A 14096-nucleotide genomic window follows, 5' to 3' on the forward strand; every position below is an offset into this window, starting at 1 on the left:
TATATAAATTTCCAGCTCGTTTAAAACAAAGTGTGGGCATGTAGCGGCCCTGATGTTGTTTTAGGCTGCTGTGTTTTGATGTAGGTTTTGTGTATTTCGCGCTGAGCTGTGTTGAATCTGAGTTAATCACCACCTCCAGGTCATTTCATGGTTGGCTTGTCGGTGCTGTACACACTTTGTTCTGAAAAGAATAAAGATTGCCGCGGAATCGGTGGAGAAGACGGGCCCGGAGATGACTCTCCGTCTCTCCTCCACAGCGTGAATGAAGTTTTGCATCTCAGTGAGCAGAGGAGCCACTGCAGTAATGGCCGCAGTAATTGGCGTCACCAGTGAGGCAGAGACGGCGTCCTCTCTAATGCCTCTTGCGTTTCAACACAAAGCCCCGACAATGCTCACTTGGCAACATCGCCACACTTTGTCTCCGCGGTGCAGTCTGTATCCTTGAACTTATGAAAATCCCTGAGAGTGTTCTGCAGATAATATGCATGGGGGAAATTAAGAGAAATTTTTAATGAGATTCAAGGCGCGTGCAGACATATCTGGAGGCAGTTTGAAATGAGAGACGGGGACAATTACAATGCTGAAGTGGGAGAGGATTCCTTTATCCCCTTGTGGTGACGAAGATGAGCGATGCTCATCAGCAAATGACTTTGTCCATTTTTAAGACTGTTAGGGAAAAGTGATTCACACATACAGTTGGGTCCCTTGATGTTTGGATGTCATTTTTGTTATTTTATTTCAGGCCAAGGACCCTCACACTGATGGAGAGATTAAGTAAGAACCCCCTACCTACTATATGTGTTCTATATTAAACTAGTGCTTATAATATACATTATTATCATTTTGCATTCAATGTTAAGCTATTCAGATAAAACACAGGTGCAACTGCTGTAAACATAAACATATCTATGTATACTATGCACTGTTAGCTTATTTTTGGCTAATATTGCAGCGTGCTTCTGCGATTTCACCGGGGGACTGAAAGTGATAGAGTCAGGGCATAATATGCAGCCTCGTGATTGGCTCAGCATGAAAGATTGACAGGTCTAGTGCCCTGTGTGAAATGGTGCTGTTGTGTATCGCTGAATGAGTGAAATGCTGTCTGAAAGATCTTCTGCCTCCATGTATCCCTTTACTAAAACTGTTAAATTCATGTTAATGTGTATTTAACAAAATTTAAATTGAAAAAAAAAGAAAAGAAATTGTCTAATCAACCAAAGATTTTGCGACCTCCTTGCGAACCCACTAGGGGTCCCGGACCCCCCTATTGAAGACCTACGTTTTAGATGTTTATCAAATCATATTATCCAAAGGATGACTACCTGTATCTGGTCTCCTAGGTGTATTTTGGTTAAATTCACCCTTGATCGAAGGATTTACACCTCTGCATTTGCTTCTCTTTATGTCATTCTACGGTAATGGAATGTCTACTTCCCAAAGAGCCTTCTTGTCTGGAGGTTGTGAAGCGGCTTTTCTTTGCCATGGAAATCATCCTGAGATCATCCATCACAGTTGCCTCCTGTTGACGTCCAGGCCTTTTTATGTCGCAGCGCTCAGCAGTGTGTGCGAATGTACCAAACTATTGATTCAGCCCCTCTCTAACGTTGCCGCTGCCTCTCTTTTGGATTTCTTCAATGGCCTGCTACTCTCGCAACGAGAGCTCCTTTGAACGCCTCCCGTATGATCGCTGCAACAGTTTCCAAATGCAAATGCCACACCGAAAGAAATAATGAAGGAATATCCCACACCCATTCACAAAACAGCTTTTGAGTCGAGTAGATCCTTTGGATGTGAATACCCTCAAATTAATGAGAGCCTGTACTTTCAGCCCATGCTATACTGCACCGGTACCTTGGATACGTTCCAGTAAACAGCTCAATCTAAACGTACGTATATTGACATCCACACAGAAGGAGCAGAAAGTGAAAGGGTGTAGGGAATTTGAGTAGAGGAGCGACTGGATGGATTATGAATTTCACCCTTTTAAAAGGTAATTTACTGCTGTTCTTTGGGCTTCTTGTGATGATCTGCACTTTGGCTCCTTCCCAAATGATTTCACCACTTGCTCCATATCTCCGCCACAACCTAATTTTAGCTAATCTCAGCCGACCATGGCAACTCAATCTGCAAATCCTGTCTCTTTGCCAAACCGGGCTTATCCCAAGCAATAACAGTCTCACTTGTTCTCTGCGTTTGATTCTATGGCTGCAGATGGCTACCACTGCTAAGCCCGAGATAATGTACCGAATGTGTGTGACACGCAGCGAGAGAGGGGAGCACGACTAGCAGGCGGCAGACTGAACTAGGAGGAAAACCAGCTTTTACAGTCACATGACCTCAGTCTTGCTTGATCCCACAGGCTGCTGTATGATTATAGATGCAACCCAGCTCTCAGGCAAAATGGATGGCACGTATCACAACATGCTGGCTGCAAGCAGTTAATGTTCAGAACAATTAATGTTCGGAACAGCTGGGGTTGAGTCGACGGTGAAAAGATATGAAAACGCTTGACTAATACCTGGATGTTCAATTATAATTTTGTTTTAATTTAATCTCTTTATTTTTTTCCAAAATGAAAATGTTAAGGATTAATAATAATAATTTAAGGCCTCGAATTAATTCAATGTTGACTATTATTTGCACTTGCTGCTTAAACATAACGACAGTAATACAGAAGTAAAATTAAAAAGCCACTCCCTGCTGTTAAATAACACAAAACGAACATCGCTGAGCTTAAAAGGACAACTTTTTTTTTTTTTTGGCTCATTTTAATCTAAAACTCGTCCAGCTGTTGCCCATCTGTGAGGCTGAGCCCGTAGGGGGGTGAAGTAGTACCAGCGTGTCTATTTGTATAACAATTTGCTAGAATGGTTCAGCGCCTTGGGGGCCACCGTATCAGCAGCGGCGGCGCTGCAGTGCGCGCAACGGACGTGCGCACGCCGCCTCCGAGTCGCCGCTGCGCGCCCCCGCCCGGTCCGTGTGCACGAGTCGGTGAGCTGGTGGGAGAGGAGGAGGAGAGGGACCAGTGAGGCAGCAGAGGAGGCAAGTGCGAGAGGCTCGGCGCTGAACGGGACTCAAAACGAGCAGGGCTCACGGCATCGCTAGTGTCGCAGGAGACCGAGGAGGACGTAGGGTCCCCCCGTTACACACCCGCAGAGGGACGACAGGAGGTGAGCGAAATAATTTGATAAACACGTGTCGGGGTGGCTTTCAGTTGACTGTCAGGAGTTTGTGGGGAGAAAAGCAGCCCGGCCACATTGAGTTGTTGGATGCTGTGAGGCTGTCAGTTAAATAACTGTCCTCTTTATGGCTCCTCATCAAATCTAAAGGGGTCGTTTAAGAAAAAAAATAAATAAATAAATAAATCAGCGTCTCACATTATCCTATATGTTTGGATCATCATCGAGACACTAAGAGCAGGTGTAGTATATATGTGTGGAGCGCAGCTGTCAAACCGATGCTTTCTTTAGTGTGCTCGTTAAAAGGTGTTGAGAGAGAGAGAGAAAAAAATCACTGCCACTCATCTTCCAATCTCATTCTTGAACGTGATGTTTGCTTCAGTCGCGTTGCCATCACATCCTGTATACAGTAGAGAGCTCAGGTTTCTGGCTGGTCCATCTACTGTAGTTGACAGTTGTTGTTTTTTTTTAATATTTTTATTTATTTCCAAGGGTTGATGCAGTCTTAATAGCTCCCTCATGTCTTAAGCTGATTTGCTCACCACATGTTTATTTCCCTTCATATTCATATCACAGCTCTGCCTTGTTTTGACTGGCCAGTCAGCTTGTTTGGTGTAATTTCCCTTCATCGGACTCGATCTGATTATGACAGAGCCCCCGAGACTTCTCCAATTATGTCTCACACCATTTATTTCTCCGGCCGCACAATTGCTTTACTGTAAAATAAATAAGTAAAAAACGCATTCTCACACAATCCTCCTGCCTTCTCCCCGCTCTTCCTCCTCCTCCCCCTCCTCCTCCTCCTCCTCCCTCTGTCTGCCCCTTGGTCAAAGCTTCAGTCAAGGGGGGGTGGGGGGGACTCACCAGCATGCAACACCTCCCTCCTCCTGCCCCTCCTCCCCCTCCTCCTCCTCTTTCTCCCCTCTCGGCTCATCCCCAGACACTCTCACTCATACACACAGCCAAACACACATGCCTTGAGTGCACACTTTCGCTGCCTGCTCAGTTGGCCAAATTAATACAATGCTAATGACCTCTGCTTTATTGTCTGAAGCTCGTATTATTGCCGCCCTCCGAGAGGGCTGACACACTTTCTAGCAATGTTTATGCACTCCGTGCAGACTAACGTTAATCTGTTTAAGAAGATAACATTATCCCCCCTATCCCTGCCTTATGTCTCGTTTGCATTAATTCAGAAATAGGCGGCAAAACGTGTGACGCCACTTTCACGCACGCTTGTCTTTCTGACAGTGATGCGGCCGGAGCCCATGAGCCCATTGCTCTGCGGCTCGGCGGAGTCCTGCCAACAGGACGTTTCGGGCTCATTTGACCCAACGCGGACAAATGGAGACGAGATAGCGACCTACATTGTGCTCCCGTCTTTACTTTCACCCTCGGCGCAAACGGCACTATGAGGGGAGATTTGCATAACTAAGGGATTATCATGACACACGTTGGCCTGAGTTATTGTGAGAGCAGCAGTCAGTCACACCGCTGACCTAGAACCGGTGACGGGCAGCCAGCCCTGCTCCGGGGGCTATGGGAAAAGCTTGGGTGTTGGAGGGAAAATGCCACCGATTTCTCTCCGTGGGCCGCGGAAACACGCAGACTATGCTGTGACAGAAGTGATCAACGCTCCTTCTGTAAGCTGCAGCCGTCTGTGGCATTGCGAACGCCGCCAACCGCAGGACGGAACAAAGTGCCCCATAGATGGAGAGAGTCGTCCTGTGTCACTAGCGGTAATCATGACATCATTCCTTAGAGGAACTGGTGTGAACCTGAGAGCCTCTCACTTCTCTTTTACCGAGGACGCAGCTCATTTACGTTAGAAATGTCTGTTCCCGTTCGTTGTTCAAAGATGGAAAATAACAAAACAACCAATCTGAGAGCTGACGTCAGTGTAGGAGACATTTAACATCAGGTAACAAAAGATCAACTCCTCTCTGTCGAGTGGCACGAACAGACCTGACATGTGGAAGCTTGCTTCCGGTTAACGTCTTCATCCTGAAGCCTTGATTGCTGCTTCTCTGATTTATGATTGTTTGAATGACTTCACTTAACTAATTGCCAAGATCTGGCAATAGTGTTACAATTAAATCCAACTGGGTACGAAATGAGGGATCAGTCTGAGGCTGAAATTGATTGATGGGGACTTTTTTCAGGTGATGAATTTGTGAGCACATTTGCCAATAATCGTTGGATGTAACCACCTCAGATTTGATCTTTGATGCTGAGGTGCAATAAACTTCACAGTGGGACATTGCGGAGCAAGGATGAAACAGCTGATGGATTCAGTGAGAAAACAATTGACAGATGAATTGCAAACGGATGCAGTTGTTAGTTTCAGACATGTTAATCCCTCTCTTCACAGGAACAGTGTGTACGTGTGCAGCTACAGGTAGTATGATTGGTCAGACCAAGGTACTGGTTGTTAGCAGTAGCTTTCTCTTTAATTGGAAACCGTTTTGAAATCCGTACGGTTGTGTGACTTCCTTTTCCCGCCTCTTATTTCTAGAAGTGTTGCTCTATTCCCTGATCTCGACAACCCCCTCATTTGTTGCAGTGTTTCTAATAGAAACTGTGGCCAAGACCACATAAGCTACCCCCCGAGCTGGAGAAAAAACATAATCAAGCCTCAACAAAGTGCTGCAATAATTTCTTTCTCGTGCGTAGCTGCGCGTGCCCATTTCAGTAACTCACCATCACAGGTCACTGCGGCCGATCGACTGAATGATTGAGTGTGTCCTGGAGACACGTGTAGCCGGAGTGGAGACGATCCAGCAGCGTTTGTGAATAGAAGCGCTGTGCTGCTCAGCTGTGATGAGGCTGGATCTCCGGGGACCGATGGAGGCCCTTGCCTATCCATTAGTGTCACCGCAGCCTGGGTGTTTCCTCCCCGTGGGGCAGTCACACACAGCCGCGCAGTGCGCTGACATCGACTGGACCTCCTTGTCGCAAGCATGTTCGTCTCATTTTGGGACTGATGAGCGCCTCATTAGGAGGGGGGGACCACAGAGGGAGCGGCGGTCCCCCCGCGCTTCACGGCTGCCTGAGCATCCCTCCTTGATTTTAATTTGGGGAAATGTATGCAGGAGCAGATGAGTACATCCAAAGAAGGACATGCGTACATGTTCACTACATACGCACAGTCGCACTTTCATTCTTTTGCTCCCTCTCTGTCTCTGACTGGGGCCGGCGTGGAGGCAAGCTGGTGGGTGCAATTAGTTTCACACTCAGTTAAGCAGCAGCTCTAATGGGGATCGACACGTCCCTGTGAATCTGCTCCACACAGGCTGCAACTGTTGGTGTTTACATCCTAGACCTGTTCTACGGCACCAGGAGGAGACGCTGTCGAATGCATAAGGAAAACTGACATCAGCTGATTTATGTGTTGCTTATAGCAAGGCTGATTTTCTGAGTAACGACACGCAAAGATGCGCAGTTGCTCTGCTAACTTTTCTTTTATTTCTTTAAGTTCCCGAAAGGGTTTGTTGATTAATTGATCAGTCGACTGGTGAAAAATATGTCATCATCATCTTTGATAAATATCTAATCATATATGTGCAAAGAATTTTCAGTTACTTAAATAAAAATGTGAGACAAACTTTGGCCATGTGAGGATTTTATGATATATATATTTTCTTCTTTGAGCTCTTCTCTCAGGAAAAGTGCTCTTGGCATCTCTGACTTCACAGACCAAATGTTTGATCAAGAAAATAATCTAATAATAATCCAAACATAATGAATTCAATTTTGGGTTTCAGCCCCTGTTTGTGTTTGGTATTTATTTAGCGAAAATGCCAGCGTCTATTTCTGGTTTCCTGCTTTAATCAGTTTAATGTTACTGTAAATTGAGTGTGTTTGGGTTTTGGAGTCACTTTGGGATGCTTAGTTTAGTTTATTAGTTGTATTGTGATGTGGACAGTCATATAGCACAGGTCCCTGGCTATAGGGTGATAGGGGATAAAGGGCATCCTAAAAGTGAACTACAATACAAGATGTTATCGACATAGGCGAAAAAGGAAAAGAAAGAAAGAAGAAGAAGAAAGAAAGAAAACCAAAAACGTGTTGTTTTCTGCTTCTCACTAAGCTATCATAAAGCAATGAACAAATTCATTAATAATTAAGAGTAGGTTGCAGTGCTCATTTGAAATGCTTTGGTGGTAGATCTGAAACAATTTGTTTATGAGTCAGTCAGCAAGTGACAGAAAATTAATTGGCAGTAATTTTGCTGATGGATTAATTGTTTTGGTTGTTCATTAATTAAGGAGACGCCAGAAATCCAATGCTTCCTGCTTCTCAGATGACACTAACGGCTGTTTTGAAGACGTTTATGGAAGTGAACTGAATATCACTGGCTGCTATTTGGCCACTCAAGCTCCTTTTAATATAATTTTTTTAATCAACCATATTAATAACTGATCATTGATGACAAATGTCGATCATATTGTAGACGCTGTCTTCAAGTTGCTTTCCTTTCACATTCGGCTGTAATTAGGTAGTTGGACAGATGGCGGACGCGTAGAGGTCAGTGCAGACGTCCCTGGACGGCCCACTGTGACCAAATCATTACACCAGAGCTTTACACCATGACAGTCATCAAGCCCAATCGCTCAAGGTTGCCAGGGGAACGCTATTATCACCCGTGTCAGGTTATTACACCCTTTAGTGCGAACAAAGCACTAAGTCATGTTCCTTTCTGTCCAAAGCAACTGCCTGGGATCGACGTCAATAGAGCCTCCTTTTGAAGCGGGACTTTGAGATAATGGAATGTAATGTTGTGGGTTTTATGTTCCCTCTCTTGCCCCCAACGTAGCTGCTGGTTATTTAACTGCACACACAGCAGGATCTGATGCTGTCAACTGCGAGTTTAGAGGCTTGATGTGAACAAATGGAGATGTGAGTGGAAGTGTGTGTGCTCCGAGTGCATTTGCCGAATTCTCATATGACGAGCTGCTGTGTTGGCAGCCACTGGAAGAAGTGGAGGGAGGGAAAGGGAGAAGTGTTTTGAAGCTTTCGGGGTTCCAAGGGGGAGGAGGGGTGGATCATGTACCTCCGTCGACGCTGAGAAGGGCCAGGGGGAACAAAGGGGGTCTGTTTTCTCTGTCTCTATTGGCGGGACGGCTTTTCTCGCCTCTTCCTTGCGGTTTGTGTGCGCGGGAGGGGGGGTAACAGTGGACGAGATATACAATAGAAACTCGGGTGTCGGTTCCTCTCTCTGGACACACAGTTGTTTCTGCTGAAGAGGCTTTGAGGGGCAGTCCTTGCTTCACGCAGCCTCGGGCCTGCGGAAGATCTGTCCAACTTTGGATGGGGCAGCAGACGTTGGAGAGGTAGCCGGTGGCCCAGGGGCGGCACGTAACAATGACCAGCGCTTCCCTTTCCTGTCTTGAAAACAACAGGAGGTGGGCATTGATCCACTGGCACTGTGAAGGCTCGCCAAATTTACAGGGGATTCAAGAAGAGGGTGCACTTGAATGCTTTCTGCTCTGTTCTCAAGCCTCCGTCTTCCTCCTATTTGCATAGAGCTTAGGAAAACTGTGCTGCACATCCCACTCTTTGTTGGCACGGTGAGGCAGCCCACTTGTGTTGCCTAATAGTTCGGCAAATACGTTGCCAGAGCTCTTATTCTGCTCATAAATTTGAAGATTTGAACGGAGGCCGCTGCCAAGAAATCCAACACAATCCTGTTGTTGAACGCCGCATCCCCATGAACTTGTAGAAGTGGGGGTTTGCAGTGATAAGCGGTGCAAAGGCGTAGATTATCTTCGTCGCCTCGGCACATGATGCAACAGTGAATCAACAGGAAAAGAGGGAGACACTTAGCTGTCAGCTCATGAATAAAGTTGACATGGAGACACAAAGTGGCTTTGCCATGGTTCAGGACTCTCTCTGACCTCAAGGTCTTATTTAGGCCAGACCTTCTAATGCTCCAACCCCCTGGCTCCACCCTCTACCCCCTCCCACAAGCCGGTCGAGGGTAAGACACCATGTTTGTAGCTCAGCAGCCACCACTAAAGGGCCCTTAATCCAAGTGGGATGACAGCTTGGCTCTGGATGCTGTTTCTGTGGCGCTGAGACCAATGGGCTTTTCTTTCCCTGTTTTTCATCCTTTAACCCCCCCATCCCCTCCCAAAGACGACCACAGGAATCCTGGGAAAAAAAAAACTGTCCTGGGGAGACAAAGGAATGGGATGGTAAACAAATCCAAGAACAGATCTGAGATTCCTCCATCCCGCGGATGATAAATGTTCTCAGCATCCTTTGAGATATCAAAGGCACAAACATACAATGTAGACTTGGGCTGCCTTTTTTGTTTTTTGTTTCTTTTTCTTTACTGGTGTCACGTTTTGTGTAAAAAAAAACAACATAATCTATAACCAGATAATCTTTGTCCAGGCTTCAGAATGATTAGGCGAGATTGAGGTCAGAAAACCATTAGAATCAGAAAATTTGGTGCCGCCGTCAAACCACATCCCTTTTCCTCCCTTTATACCAATCAGCTGAGCCTTCCAGAGACCACGTGTTTTAAAAGCACCAATAGTTGAATGGTTGTGCTTCTTTCAAGTGTTGGTTATATGCATCTGTGGATTATCTACAGTATTTGGTAGTCGGCACACCAAGCAGGAAGGACTGAGTTTAGTTAATGGGGTCAGCAGCAAAACACGTTTTAACCCCCTTATAGAAAGCTCACATATACAAACCAGACTTAGGTTTACCATATTTACAACATTATGTCTGGTGTAACTTGCTGTCGGAAAAACCTTTCCAACGTGGAAGCTGTCACATTTCTTCCATCAAAGCCACTTGACAAAAACAGCAATTTTGCTTAAAAGATTATAGATTATGTTATAGTTTATAGATCATAGATCCTGGTCTTTATGTGGAGACAATCTTTGACCCGGGAACAAATGATTAGTTTCAAACTAGAGAGCTATGTCATTGTAAACTTGATTCATTATCAGAAACCCAAGGACACACAGCGTGGCCTTTATATTACTCAGGCTTTCCCAGAGTAATATAAAATGTGAACAATGCAATAGCAATCCTTATAATCTCCTTGTAGTTGATGCTTTGCTGGTTTCTCGCTGGAAGAATGTAATTGCCGCTAAGATAATTCCTTGCTGTGGGCTAGCCGGGCCCAGCTGTGAAGATGGGTGAATGAACAAATGGCTACTTCATTTATCAGGATCTCCTCTGAGGCTGGCTGGCCTGATAACGCATTCAAATGTCTCATGTGGCTGAGAGCTGTCTGGTCTTGCGCTGGACTTTTTCAGCACTGTGGTTGTCCTTCTGTCTACATATGTGGAAATACCAAAGGGCCTTTGTCGGCGTGCCATGGTTGACAGCCAAAGCCCTGTGGTGTTAAGAGCCTAATGCGAAGTCTCTCAAAGAAAAAAAATGTCACAATTAATCTTTGTTTTATGTTTTTAGCAGCTGAAATCTAATCTGTTCTCCATTTGCTTTACATTGTAAAACTATCACCCCATTGTACGTTTGGACCTTGACGCAATGAATGACACTCCTTATGTTGGTTTTTGCTGGTGATGTTGCTGGCAGAAGTTGAAAAGACCGCAGCCTGAAGCAGACCTAATGCTGGGGTCTTCAAGGTTGGCCGGTTTTGGGCCTCTCAGGGCTGAAGGCACAATGACCGCATCTCACCATGAGTGGAGCCACGGTGGACATGCTACTCAAAAGAGTCACTGCGTGACAGGGAGCACGCCTCCACAGATCCTGTGAGAGAAAAATAAGACACTTTAGCTCGTTGGTTATTTGCGATGTGTCACAGAGGTAGAATTCATGCGGCTGCTGGTTTTCATGTCAGCGCCTGGATCGGAGCTGACATTTTCGGGGGTATGCGGGAAGCAAAGGGCGTACTTTAGATGTTCTCCACTGCTTTCATCAAATGTTTTCAGTACGGAATAATGGATTAACTTGTTAATGTACTCAGGGGCTGCTTTGTGCCGCTGCAGCCGTTCCTCGCTTGCTGTATGGATTCTGTCCGCTATAGCCAGCAAGCTGTTTACATGTGAGGCTTTTTACGTGATTGTTTAAAACTTGAGTAAAAAAAACTCAATTTTCCCTGATTGAAAGATAATGATTAAAACCGTAGTTTCATTTCCAAAGCCAGTTTTTGAGATCATGCCATGCAGAGCGCTTATGGAATTATTTAAACCTGCTCTATAATCTCTGCTTGTAGGTATGAGATTTAAAAAGGAGCAGTAGGTACCCTGAGAGCAGATTAAGCACTGATCTCTCTACCACTGTCTCTTTCCGCCTCTTTCCGTCTCTCTCGTTATTTAATTTCTCTTTCTGGCACACTTGCTGCTAAATTGTTGTCAGTGTTTTCCTATCTGCATTTGGTAACCTTCATTTTTATTGACTCACTAGGTAATCACTCATTAATCACATTTGAGTCTGATCACTGTGGTCGTCTCAGAGCGTGCCTGTTACTTTCTTTCATCTGGATCCAAGTTTTTACTCATTTTGATGCCTCCTTGTTATGACTGAGACAAAAAGCCCGGGGCAAATTATTTGTTACATCTGTACATATTTTATGAATTTATAGATTTCCTTGTTCCAGTGCCGCCTCTGAATGCCACTGTTGTTCACTGATATACTGACTAATCAGGGCAGCTACACGGAGGTCGCATTGATCGGATTCTCCACAGTCGTCTGTGGAGAAAAAAAATCTAATTAAGCCTTAGGCGTCCCAAGTCAAACTCCTGAGGATTACCCTGGCCCTGCACCCAAAACCCAACCCTGGGAGAGAGTGATAACTGGGCTCCCATAATCTGAAGCTAGGGGAGACGAGGGGAGACAAGGGGGGTGGTGCTGGTGATGAAATCCGTGCAACCGAATCTACTCGCCCATCTTCTGGGACGGTTGACGCCGCGGGTTCTGTGCTGTGATTGTCACGTCTGCAGACGAGGTTCCGATCAGACGTTGGAGTTTGAGATTCGCCAAAGTCGAACGTTCAGCCTCAGCTGGGTCGGAGTGCGCGTAGCTACGGCTTGTTTTGGGAAGATAATGATTCGAAAAAAAAAAAAACTGATTTCATGCAGAGTTTTATCAAAATCCCCCGAGCTTTGAAGTCAAATTAGAAGTGTGTCTGTATGGGTGGAAACGATAGACAGATTAGAGAACAGAAAAACATGCTGTGAAAGAGCTCTTAACCCTCTTCCCCCTCCTACTCAAGTCTGCCTTTTGAGACTAACTTAAACCCGGCAAAGTATCTTCTCCTTTGTCCCAACTTTAGCACTGTTTGTACTCTGTGATGTTTACGGTTTGCTTTCCTCTCACTCCTTTGTGTCCACTGAGTGAAAGTACACATTTACCGTGGCCGCTGCTCTTAATGGTCCATGAAGGAGTCCGTTTGCTAGCCGAATGACACACGGCGGGAGGCCGCCATTGATCAGGTGTTTGCTTAAAGGAACTCAGGGTGAAGGGAGGAAGAGGTGAGGAGGGTGATGGGGTCAGCGTGGGGTGAGAGACGAGGAAGAGCCAGTGACCAGGACGCGCTCTACGTCTCACCAGGATGCAGCCAAGTTATGGCTCTCTCTTCTTTTGATCCCGGAAACAATGCACCTGCTGGAGGCCTGAGGATGTGTCCTCTCCCCGTCTGTCCTCTAAACGCGTCTCCAAGGCATCGCTACACTTATATGAATACGGCTTCTGCTATTCTACTGCCATCGAACGAGTCAGTTTCCTCTTTTCTGTATCACCCCTGCAGTTAAGAAGCTGCGAGAGCTTGTCATTTCACTTCTTCTTTCCCTCTCGTGGGATTTGGTTGTTTGGAGTTGTTTTTCCCAGTCTAGCATCAAAATGCAGTCGGAGTTAGAGAGGAGAATACTCTTTTGGCCTCAAAACAAAAGCCTCTAAATTTGTTTCACTCGGCCTGTTTATCTACGCCGTGATTCCGCCGAAATGCGAGTTTGGGTATGAATTCTGAGCACAGCGCTGGCAGCGGTGGCAGGGCCGCGTCCTTGACAGGCCCCGTTGAATTGAGCGTCTGGTCGGTCTGAGCAATGAAAAGAGGAGGAGAAAAAAGTTGCTACTGATCTGATGCATCGCTCTGACAGAGGTCCATTTTTAACCATATTGTCTTGTGAAACCTTCCCTTTTTTTTTTTTTACCCCTGTGACTCATATTGTGCAGAGCTGAAGCATAAAGGAGTAGCCGGCCGCAGAGAAACCACCCAGGACAGCTTGTCATAGCACTTCAGTTTGATTGACATACCTCTTCTCTTTTCGCATCAGACATGGTAAAATGGTATAAAAGTGGCTCTTTTACATAACATTGGACAATTGCATGCTTAACCTCCTTCATTCACCGCTGGGCCTCTGGTAATTCAAACTGGAGCAACCTCAACATATCTGTGTTTTGTAATGTTAAAATTAGCAGGATCTGAGGCATGTGCTTAATATGGTAATAGGGCAGGAAAACGGAGTCTGAGTGTTCAGTGATCTCCTTCCATCGATATCTGGCTTGTGTGGGTGGATGCAGATTCAAAGGCGATACGATAACGGTTCTGTAAAAATGTATTATTAACCTTGACAAAATCACACATTCTTTTTCTCCATACATTGTACTTTACAGTGTGTTTCTTAATGACACTGATGAAGGCCACGAGGTGAAAAAAGTGCTGCTGGAGTCTTGACATTTGTACCTATTCTCGGAGATAGCAGCCCGGCCAATACTATGCCTTCCTCGAAAGGAGTTTGCTCACATTTACAATGTGAAGAAATTGCAAAAAAAAGTAAAATAACCTGGCAGGAAGATCTCATTTTGGTAAATCTAAATTTCGTGTGAAACATTATTTCCAACACAATGTTCTGGCACAGCCAGAGACATTTCTGGGTGCTTCAGTTTAAATGGCTTTTAAAATGAAAAGTTAGATGCTAGTTCAGAATGGAT

The 14096-nt window shown here is 45.4% G+C and overlaps 1 protein-coding gene across 14 annotated transcripts in view; it reads left to right on the forward strand.

The window, feature by feature from the left end:
• Positions 1 to 2976: 2976 nt before the first annotated feature.
• The window catches only part of LOC125014609 (neuronal cell adhesion molecule-like), a 70109-nt gene continuing 58989 nt past the window's right edge, over positions 2977 to 14096 (forward strand). For 8 of the 14 annotated variants that reach the window (XM_047595842.1, XM_047595840.1, XM_047595844.1 and 5 more), the window contains exon 1: positions 2978 to 3170. The gene's annotated coding sequence lies outside the window, so the exon portion shown is untranslated. Of the gene's footprint in view, positions 3171 to 14096 lie in introns of all 14 variants that reach the window. The other 6 variants (XM_047595833.1, XM_047595845.1, XM_047595849.1 and 3 more) reach the window with 2 other exon arrangements.

The sequence above is a fragment of the Mugil cephalus genome, chromosome 10 (genome assembly GCF_022458985.1).
Source record: "Mugil cephalus isolate CIBA_MC_2020 chromosome 10, CIBA_Mcephalus_1.1, whole genome shotgun sequence".
Lineage (NCBI taxonomy): Eukaryota > Metazoa > Chordata > Actinopteri > Mugiliformes > Mugilidae > Mugil > Mugil cephalus.